The sequence below is a fragment of the Papaver somniferum genome, chromosome 11, assembly GCF_003573695.1.
Source record: "Papaver somniferum cultivar HN1 chromosome 11, ASM357369v1, whole genome shotgun sequence".
In the NCBI taxonomy this organism is placed as follows: Eukaryota; Viridiplantae; Streptophyta; class Magnoliopsida; order Ranunculales; family Papaveraceae; genus Papaver; species Papaver somniferum.
This window is the reverse complement of record NC_039368.1, coordinates 73,080,220-73,089,635: the sequence shown is the minus strand read 5'-3', so window position 1 is coordinate 73,089,635 and position 9,416 is coordinate 73,080,220. Positions and strand designations below refer to the sequence as shown.

General features: G+C 36.0%; 1 pseudogene; it reads right to left on the bottom strand.

Annotated features, from left to right (window-relative positions):
• Positions 1 to 4,629: 4,629 nt before the first annotated feature.
• Positions 4,630 to 8,511, bottom strand: LOC113324551 (annotated as a pseudogene).
• Positions 8,512 to 9,416: the final 905 nt, after the last annotated feature.

Sequence of the window (9,416 nt, the reverse complement as noted above, 5' to 3'; positions counted from 1 at the left end):
TTTTTTTTTTTTTTTTTTTTGAAAATGAGACTTATATTACTGGGCTTCCGTTAACTGCGGATTCAGTCTCTTCAGAGACCCACTCATGTTGAGTAGCTCTTTCAATGACTGAATTTATTGGATTAACATCGACAGGAGAAGTTATAGAGATATTTTTATTTAAGGTACAAATTTCATAGGCTTTGAAAGTGTCAAAAGCGATGGCAGGAATTAAAAAACTAGGAGATTGTTCATTCCAAAAAGTTGTAGTGTTTGTGCTTCTTCCATTCTTTGCTAACAAGTCTGACACCTTGTTTGCTCTCCTGTCTACATACTGAAATCCTAAAAAGGAAACTAGTTGATCTGCTAATAACTTTACTTCTTCTAAAATAGCTAAGCATTTCCATTGGACTGTTGATTCTTTGCCTTGTAGATAATTGATTGCTGCCTGATTATCCCCTTCTATCACCAGATGTTGTATGTTGTTCCTAAAAGCCCATTGAGTAGCTCTGAGAAGAGCTACAGCTTCCGCCTCCTCTGCTGAGAAGGTCCTGTAACTTCCCATTGCTGCTGCTTGGAAAGTTCCTTTCCAATTACGCAATATAAAATCAAAACCAGCATTAGTAATTTCAGACAATCATGAAGCATCGCAGTTTATTTTATTTGTGTTTGCAGAAGGTAAAGTCCATCTTATATTTAAGGTCTTTGGAGTACTGCTAGTTGTCTTTTTCTGATTCCTATTTTCTGGATGCCAATAAGCAAAGTGTCTGGTAATATCTATGGATAATTGTTCCGGTGTTCTACTTTTGTTTTCGAAAATCCTAAGGAACCTTTCTTTCCATATAAACCAACAATTAGTTGATGCCAATTCCATAGATATGGATTATAGATTTCCTATTTTCCAGTCATTGTAGTGGTCTAAGAAAGAGTTATTAACAGTGTTAGAGGTAAGATGTACTCCCTGTGTTTCCGTTGGAGGTAAATTTCAAACTGCTTTTGCATATGCACATTCAAAAAACAAATGATAAGTAGATTCCCCCACTGATTGACAGAAAAAGCAAGTGTTGTCTTTATCTATAGATAATTTAATCTTTAATTTGGTTGGTTATGCATCCTGCAAGCATTTCTAGATGAATAATTTTATTCTCTGAGACGTATCCATACCCCATAATCCTTTCCAGAACTTCTTAGATTCATGAGAAACCATAATGGAAGGGTTAAGAAGCTTGGCATATAAAGACTTGACAGAAAATTCCCCATTTCTAGTCAATGTCCATCTTAGTTTGTCTCGTTTCAGGTGACCAGTTCTTGTAGTAAATAGATTGATATTTAGAATTTCCTGCACTAAAAAGTTATCAAAGATAGAATGAAGTAACTGAATGTTCCACTTATTTGTGTCTGAGTTTATTAACTCAGACACAAGTGTTATGTGGGTGTTTGTCCTTTGGACAGAATTTGCCAGAGTCTCAGCTCTGGCTGGAAGCCATCTGTCTTCCCAGATGTTAATGGAAGAACCATCTCCTACCTCCCATATACTGTATTTCTTGATGTGTGCTATGCCTTGTAGGATACAATTCCAAATCCAAGAAGCATTTGATTTCTTCTTGGATAATAAAGCTCCCGTTTTTTTTGAAATACTTTCCTTTTAAGATTTGTGCCCATAAATCATTTGGATGACTAACTAATCTCCATGCTATTCTACTGATCATGGCCTGGTTTACCTTATTTGCTTCTTTAAAACCCAAACCCTCCTTGTTCTATAGGTCTGCATAAGAAATCAAAGGCTTTTATGTAAATTCCCTTAGAGTTTGTGTGTTTGCACCACCAAAAATCTCTTTGTATATCATTGATCCTCTTTGTTATTTTTTTTGGTAAGACAAAGCATCCCATGCTAAAAATGGGCATGCTAGAGAGCACTTATTTATTTAAAACTGTTTTTACTAGGATGTGACAGGATTTTCCTAACCAAGTCTTTATTCTTTGTTCCATTTTTTCTATAATGTTATCGAAAGCCTTGAGTTTGGATATGTCAATGAAAAGAGGGATTCCTAAATGGGTATCTTTTATATTGATCTTTTTTATTTTCATTAATCTACAAATTATGCCCTGATGTTTGTTATGGACTTTCTTACTGAAAAAGAATCCAGATTTTGTGAAGTTTATAACTTGGCCTGAAGCTTTACTAAACATCTGTATAGCTTCAAGTAAATTGTTACAACTGATTAGGTCTGCTTTGGTAAACAAAAGAAGATCATCCGCAAAGAAAAGATGTGATATTGGTGTGGCTTTTGGTGTTAGTTTGATCCCCTGTACCTTCTTTTGTGCTTCTAAGTGACTTAGCAATTTAGAAAAAACTTCCATACATAAGATGAAAAGATAAGGGGACAAAGGATCCCCTTGTCTTATACCCCTAGTGGGTTTAAACTCTTCACAAGGGTTCCCATTCAGTAAGACAACTATTGAGGTTGTTGAGATACATTGGTGAATTAAGGTGCACCAATCTTCCGAGAAACCAAAAGATTTTAAGGATTTTAGAAGAAAGTTCCAATTGACCCTATCAAAAAGGCGTTGGACATGTCAATCTTTATACCAATGTTACCAATTTTCTTTTTTCTTTTTTCATAGAATGAACAATTTCATGTGCAACAATGATGTTGTCTGAAATCTTCCTAGAGGATAGGAAAGCTGATTGTAGAGGTGATATTATGTTTTCTAAAGATTTTTTAAATCTGTTAGCCATCAGTTTTGCTATTATTTTGTATGGAGTGTTACATAGTCCGATAGGTCTGTAATCTGAAGGGGACTTAGGATTTTTTGTTTTGGGAATGAGAAATAGAAAGGTTTTGTTAAGGTTGTTGTCTAACTTCTTTTTTTTTTGAAAAAGTCTTGCACTACTGCTACTAACTGAGGACCTACAATATCCCAATTGTGTTTAAAAAAGCTCACCGGGAATCCATCTGGCCCCGGTGCTTTGTTAGATTTAAGCTTTTTTACTACTGACCAAATCTCCTCTGAAGAAGGAATTTTAGTTAGAAAAGAATTTTCTTCTTGTGAAATTGTGCTCTTAATGTGTGTGAAAATTTCTTCTTCAATGTCAGTAGAGAATTCAGTGAAAAGCTCAGAGAAGTAAGAAGTTAGGACTTCATCAATTTCTTCTCTTGATGATACTACCTTATTATTCATATCCTGTATACAATCAATGTGGTTTCTTTTCCTCCTCTTTAAGGTTTAAATGTGGAAAAATTTGGTATTTCTTTCACCTAGAGCTGTTGTTTCTATACTGTTGCTTTGCAATTTCTTTTTGTGTATCGTATAAAGCTTCTAATTCTAGTATCTTTTTGTTTATTAGGTGTTTTGTATTGTTGGTATTTGGTTTAGCTTCTAGAGTTTCTATGGTTCTTAGCAGACCCTTAATCTTTTTATTAGGTTTGCCAAAGTAATCCTTTTTCCACTTGCTAAGGTTAATACCTGCATTTGATATGTTCTCAATAAGATCTATCTCTGGTTTATTGGTGTTAGTAATCCAAGACTTTTTTATAACCTCTATACATGATAAATCTTTGAGCCAAGTGTCGTAGAACTTGAAAGTTGGAACTAAGTGAGAGTATGAAGGGTTTAGAGTAAGACAAATTGGCTCATGATCTGAGCCAATTGCTACCAAATTTTGCAAAGATGCTTGTCGGAATTCTTCATTCCATTCTGCATTTGTTAGAGCCATGTCTAACCTTTGTTTTATATTAGCAATTCCTTTCCTTTTATTACTCCAAGGATCAATAGTTGTTGACCAGCGATTATTTACATTTCGGATCCAAGGATAAAAATTAAATAAGATGAATATTAGTGTAAAATTAAACATGCATCTACATTTGGTGAGACTGACACCACACTTGGTGAGAGTGACACCTCTGTTAAGCCATATATATATTTTAAGGTAGCTTGTGGTGAAAAGAAACAAAATAAAAAAGTCAATCACTTTTTTTTGGTTGATTTTTCTTTTTTATCGATTTAAATTTAAATCAATAATTTTTAAATAGTAAAGAATTCGATATAGACAAATTCTGAACACGGATCAATAACATCAACATCAGTATCCAATTATTTTCTTTTAATTGTTTCTTTTTTTGTCTAAAACAAGAAGTTTATGTGTAAAAAGAGAACTATTTACAAAGGAGTATAGCCGATTATAAGATTGAAACAACTTGCATCATAATTATAATTTCGAATTGATCCGAGACTTGAGAAAATGAAAAAATTGGCAAAAGTATCTTTAGTAAAAGTCCACAAAATGATACTGACATCAGCTTTTCATTAGTTTTATATTTGTTCGTTACTCATATAATCTAGGATTATATTACTCGTCCACAAGTCTAGACTCTATATCACTCTGTGATAATTTTTCTAGACTAATTTACGTAGAAAATTTATTTTTATATTTCCTCTTCACTTGAGAAATCAATAATATACAAGCATATAATATAGGATTAGTCATTCCCAAAAAATAAAATAAAATAAAATGGTTTGTCTATTAGCACCTGCATTTTTTTATTTTGTTTGGGGCCACAAAAATGTCAGGACCGGCCCTGATTCCGGCTACATAATGTTTTCTTTATTATTCATAACAATACTGTTGTAGTTTACATATTAATCAATCTATTTTAATTGATATTCATCATGAACCTCTGCACACTTTTCATCATCGTCCATAATACTTTTGTACTTATACATCACTGAGCAAGTTAGGTAATAACCAAAGTTGATCACTCCTATTACAACCAACAACCAGAATACATTGTCTAATCTCCCCTCGTTGATATCATCCGGCAACCATTTGGTAACCCTGCGAACCAAGCCGATGAGAGCTGTAAATAATACCCTAGAGCCGCAAGTATTGAAATCATAGCAGTAGAAGTACTACGAAGAGATTTTGGAAACTCTTGGTAATACAATGACGCCTGCCCTGGAAAATGGAATGCTTCACCAATACCCACAATTGCTAATGGCCCCACTAACCACAAGGCTGACATGGGTACGACCATATTCCCAGCAATGTTTTGAGATCTTGCCACATTGAGTCGTTTGGCTTCGACTATAGCAGATGCTGCCATTCCTATGATATTCAAGACATGTCCTATGCCCACTCGTTGGAGTGGTGTTAGAGTACGATTCAGTAGTCTTTGATATGTGGGCAACAGAAAACGGTCCATGAAAGGAGAAAAATGGCTGTGGAAATTAAGGTGGAAACAAGGAAGGAACCAGCTGGGACATTAAAATGAGACCCAATGTGACGATCCATGGTAAGAGCTTGAAGAACTACTAGACTGCTTTGTATCCCTATATGGATGCTTAGGAAAACACCAGTCGACCAAAGTGGAGGGATCTTCAGTAGCGCTTTTAGGTCTTCAACTTCTTGTACTGTGCACAGTTTCCACGGTCTCCCAATGGTTCCATCTTCCCCAAAATCGCCTTCGCATTTGATTGCAGCATGGTTAAGAAATCTGCACTCAAGCCACAAATAAGTGTCCATTTTATACTCAATTAATTCATAGTAATATTTAGTTGTCAATGTGATTGCAAGAGAGGGAGAATAACTGTATGACTGAAATGCATACCTTAAGCTTAATGTGGGACATGAAGATGATGACTGCGCTACCTTTGCGTCCTGAGTGTTTTCATGGTAGTACATTGTGGCTTCTGAAGACAAAGAAATTCTTCTCTTTCCGGTAGCAGCTACTACAACATGTGCTATACTCATAAATGGGCTTCCACCAGGCTTCACGCAAGAACGATTTTCTTTGGGGACCATGACTTTTTTTGGGACCATGGTTTTATTAGGCCAACTTCCCTATATTTATAAAAAGTGTCCTAAAGTTAGGTAAATAAACATTTATCCTTTACTTTAATTTAAATTAAAACTAACCTAATAACTATGTAAATCTAATCATATACATCTAATCTAAATGAATCTATTAACCAAAATCAAAATCAAAAACAAAAATTGGAGGGAAATCGAAATTTTTTAGTTTTGAAAAAAAAAAATTCTCTTCTTCTTCTCTCTTTCCTTGACGTTTCTCGTTCGATTGAAAAACCCATCAATCGTTTTTAATTCGTTTTTTGATAGGGTAAATTGAGTAGAAATCATCAAATAATTGGGTAAATTGAGTAGAAATCATCAAAATATGGTTTAAATGGAAGTTAAAGTGGCATGTTCGGTTAGGAATAGTTTAAAAAAAAACTAGTTTTGTAACCAAACATTATGAAACCAAGAACACGAAGAACACTTCGGTTATCACAAATTTATCAAGCAAAAAATAGTTTTAACCGAACTCCTCATTGAAAACCAATATATTGTGTTCGGTTTGTTCGCAAAAAATAGTTTTAACCGAACTCCTCATTTAAAACCAATATATTGTGTTCGGTTGGTTCGCAAAAAATTCTAAAACTAGTTAACCGAACTCTACCCATAAAAAAAAAACAAACAATGTAACCGAACTGTGTTATTTTTCCCACTATGTTGAGTTATGATTTAACCGAACTTTGCCTACTCTGTTCGGTTTGTTCGCAAAAAATCTTGACAAACCGAACTCTTCACTAGTTGCATACATGTGGAGTTCGATTAGATATGCTGTTGGGTTAAAGTTTGCGAACCAACCGAACATTACTCTGTAAATCCTATAAACAAAGTTTGGTAACATGTCTGTTTACCGAACGATTAAAACCTCCATTAAAGAGCGAGTTCGGTAACCTGCGTGTTTGGAAGAAGTAACCGAACTACACTTTCAGATGAGTTTGGTAACCTGTTCTTCACATAAGGTAACCGAACAAGCCCAAATCTACTGTAAAAATTTACAGTTTTTTTGAAAATTTGGAACAATCCAACCAACATTATCTAAGTTTGAAGCATACCTGGATACCCAAATACCCTTCCTTCGGTTGTGGTTGGTAGAATCCATCGTTTTTCATGTTTTCCTTCTTCATCTTCTCTAACTTTACCCTCTCAATAATTCTACTTCTTTAAAACAAAAAAACCATCTGATTCTCACTAATTATCTTTAACTTAATCATCTCACTAATCATTACACTAACTCTTATTAGCACTAACTAATTATTACCCAAAATTAATCAGAGGGTAATTTATGTATTAATATAAATATCTAGATAAGGGGTGATCTAGATTTACTTCTAATGTCTTTACCCAAAATAAAACCATGGTCCCAAAAAAAACCATGGTCCCAAAAAATCGTTCTTACGCAACGGTAGCAACGACTACCAGCTAAAAACACGATAAATCCAATAGCATTGGCTGCCAAAGACAGGCCCAGACCCCAATTCCAGCCAACATTGTCCTGAATATATACAAGAACAGTGGATCCAACTACATACCCTAAGTACTAGGTAAAGAAGTACCAGTTAAAGAAAGTGGCTTGATGTTTTTGTTTGCCGAATTAATCAGCACCCGTAGTGGCAATGGTGAAGCGCGTTCCTCCTATTCCTGGTGAAGCTAAGGTTATGGCTGTGTACAAAACTGCATACTGAATGGTGGATGGTGTTTCGCAAGTTGATGTAGTCAGTGATGATCCATTCACACACTGTGCAGGCCTAAGAGAACGTATGAACGCTGTTAGGCATAACAGAACCATTCCCTGCACATATAAACAAGAGAAACTAGTTACAGAACTATAAATTATGAACTGAGCTGGTAATGGGCTAGGACCGTCGACTAGTTTCCTAGTTCACATGCAAAAGCTAAACTGATAGATGTCCTATTGAGGTAACAATGTTTGTGTTCGTTTCAACCGTTACGTCGATGCCTCATCCCTCAGATCATCTTCTAATTATCCTAGAAGTCTAGAACTTCTATGTAACAGTGGTTTATTTGAGATTAAATATTGTTTTTACAGAGCGGTTATTTTCCGATAGAATATATCCTTTTCTTCTTCTATGATAGTCATACGCAAATGAAGTCTTCAAAGGCGGCATCATATAAAATATATAGGTTTATAAATGGCCGAAGTTGAGAGGTAATTTTTTTTTGTAAAGTTTTCATATAGAGGGAGGAATTGTATTGACTTTGTTGCATACCAGCAAGGAAATGATGGAGGAAACATTGACAACAGCGAAATTTCCAAAAGAAGAATCAGCAAGAATGGCTCCAGCTATAGGCAAAAAATTAGCACAACCATTGACTATGTTTGAGATTTGAGCTGCATCAATACTCTTGATATTGAATTGTTCGATCAAATAAACAATTAGGTTTGACAACCAACCACTAGCTGCAACTGTGAGACCCAGTATACCCACTGTCAATGGCCAATGTATGAGAGTTGGCATTTATACATGCAGTAGAATGTTCTCAGTGTTACACAACAATTGCATAAACATTTAAAAAGAGAAACCTGTGATAAACGGAAAGGTAATCCATCCACCTCGAGCACGACCAACAACCGTCGGCTGAGCTTCTTCGTCGTCATCCATATCGCCTACATGAGATACTGTAGAGTTGAAAATTTCAGGCTGCAACTCACTGGATGCCATTATATCTGTGTGTACATATCTCACCATCAAATACGTGTATATAGGAAGACACGTGGAAAGCATGCAAGCCAACACATCAAAACATGATGTACCGCGGAACACCAAATAACTCCCGAAGAGTTACTTTATCCCATCCCCAACAGGAGCTAAGATCAACGGTGAAGAGAAAGTTAGCTGACACGGATGTGACAGGGGCAGAAGACACTTGTCTGACACGAGCAGGCGCCTCAACTACCCGCATTAAACACTCTGAGCAGTATACGTGTCGATCAACCCGTGGAACGAACGAGGATGGTTCTGCGTGATCAAGTGATGAACGAAGACCTCCGCGGGACGGACACGAAACACAAGAAGATAAGGTTTCAACGGTCCTCAGAGATGGGTCCCAGACTCTAACCCTATAAATACCCCCTCTCCACCAAGAGTGAGGGGGATCGGAAAAATCAGGGAGAGAAGGGGAGATAAGGAGAGAGAATAATTGTGAGTGTAAGTCTTTTACAATAGATAGACTTATGTAAACTCCAAAGTCATTCGACTATCCTTGTAACTCTCAAATACATAGTGAAACAACAAACACCGTGGACGTAGGCCTTTGTGCTGAACCACGTAAACCCAAGTCTCATTTACATTTCAGCACTTTACGTTCGTCTAAAACTCCATGAATCTCTATTTCTATGTTTGGTCTTCTTTATTTTTACTCAGGTCCCGTGCTCAAACGCCTCGCACGGTGTTATTAGATGAGGCTGTGATAAACCCGAGGGTTTTGAGCCAAGGAATCGGCACAAATGTATCATCAGTATGAGTCTGTCTAGATTACGAACTTTGGTTGTGAACACGTAGATGCCTTCGTGATTTAAGTGTTTACAATTTGGCGCTAGAAACAGGGACTTCGTCCCGGTAAAAGA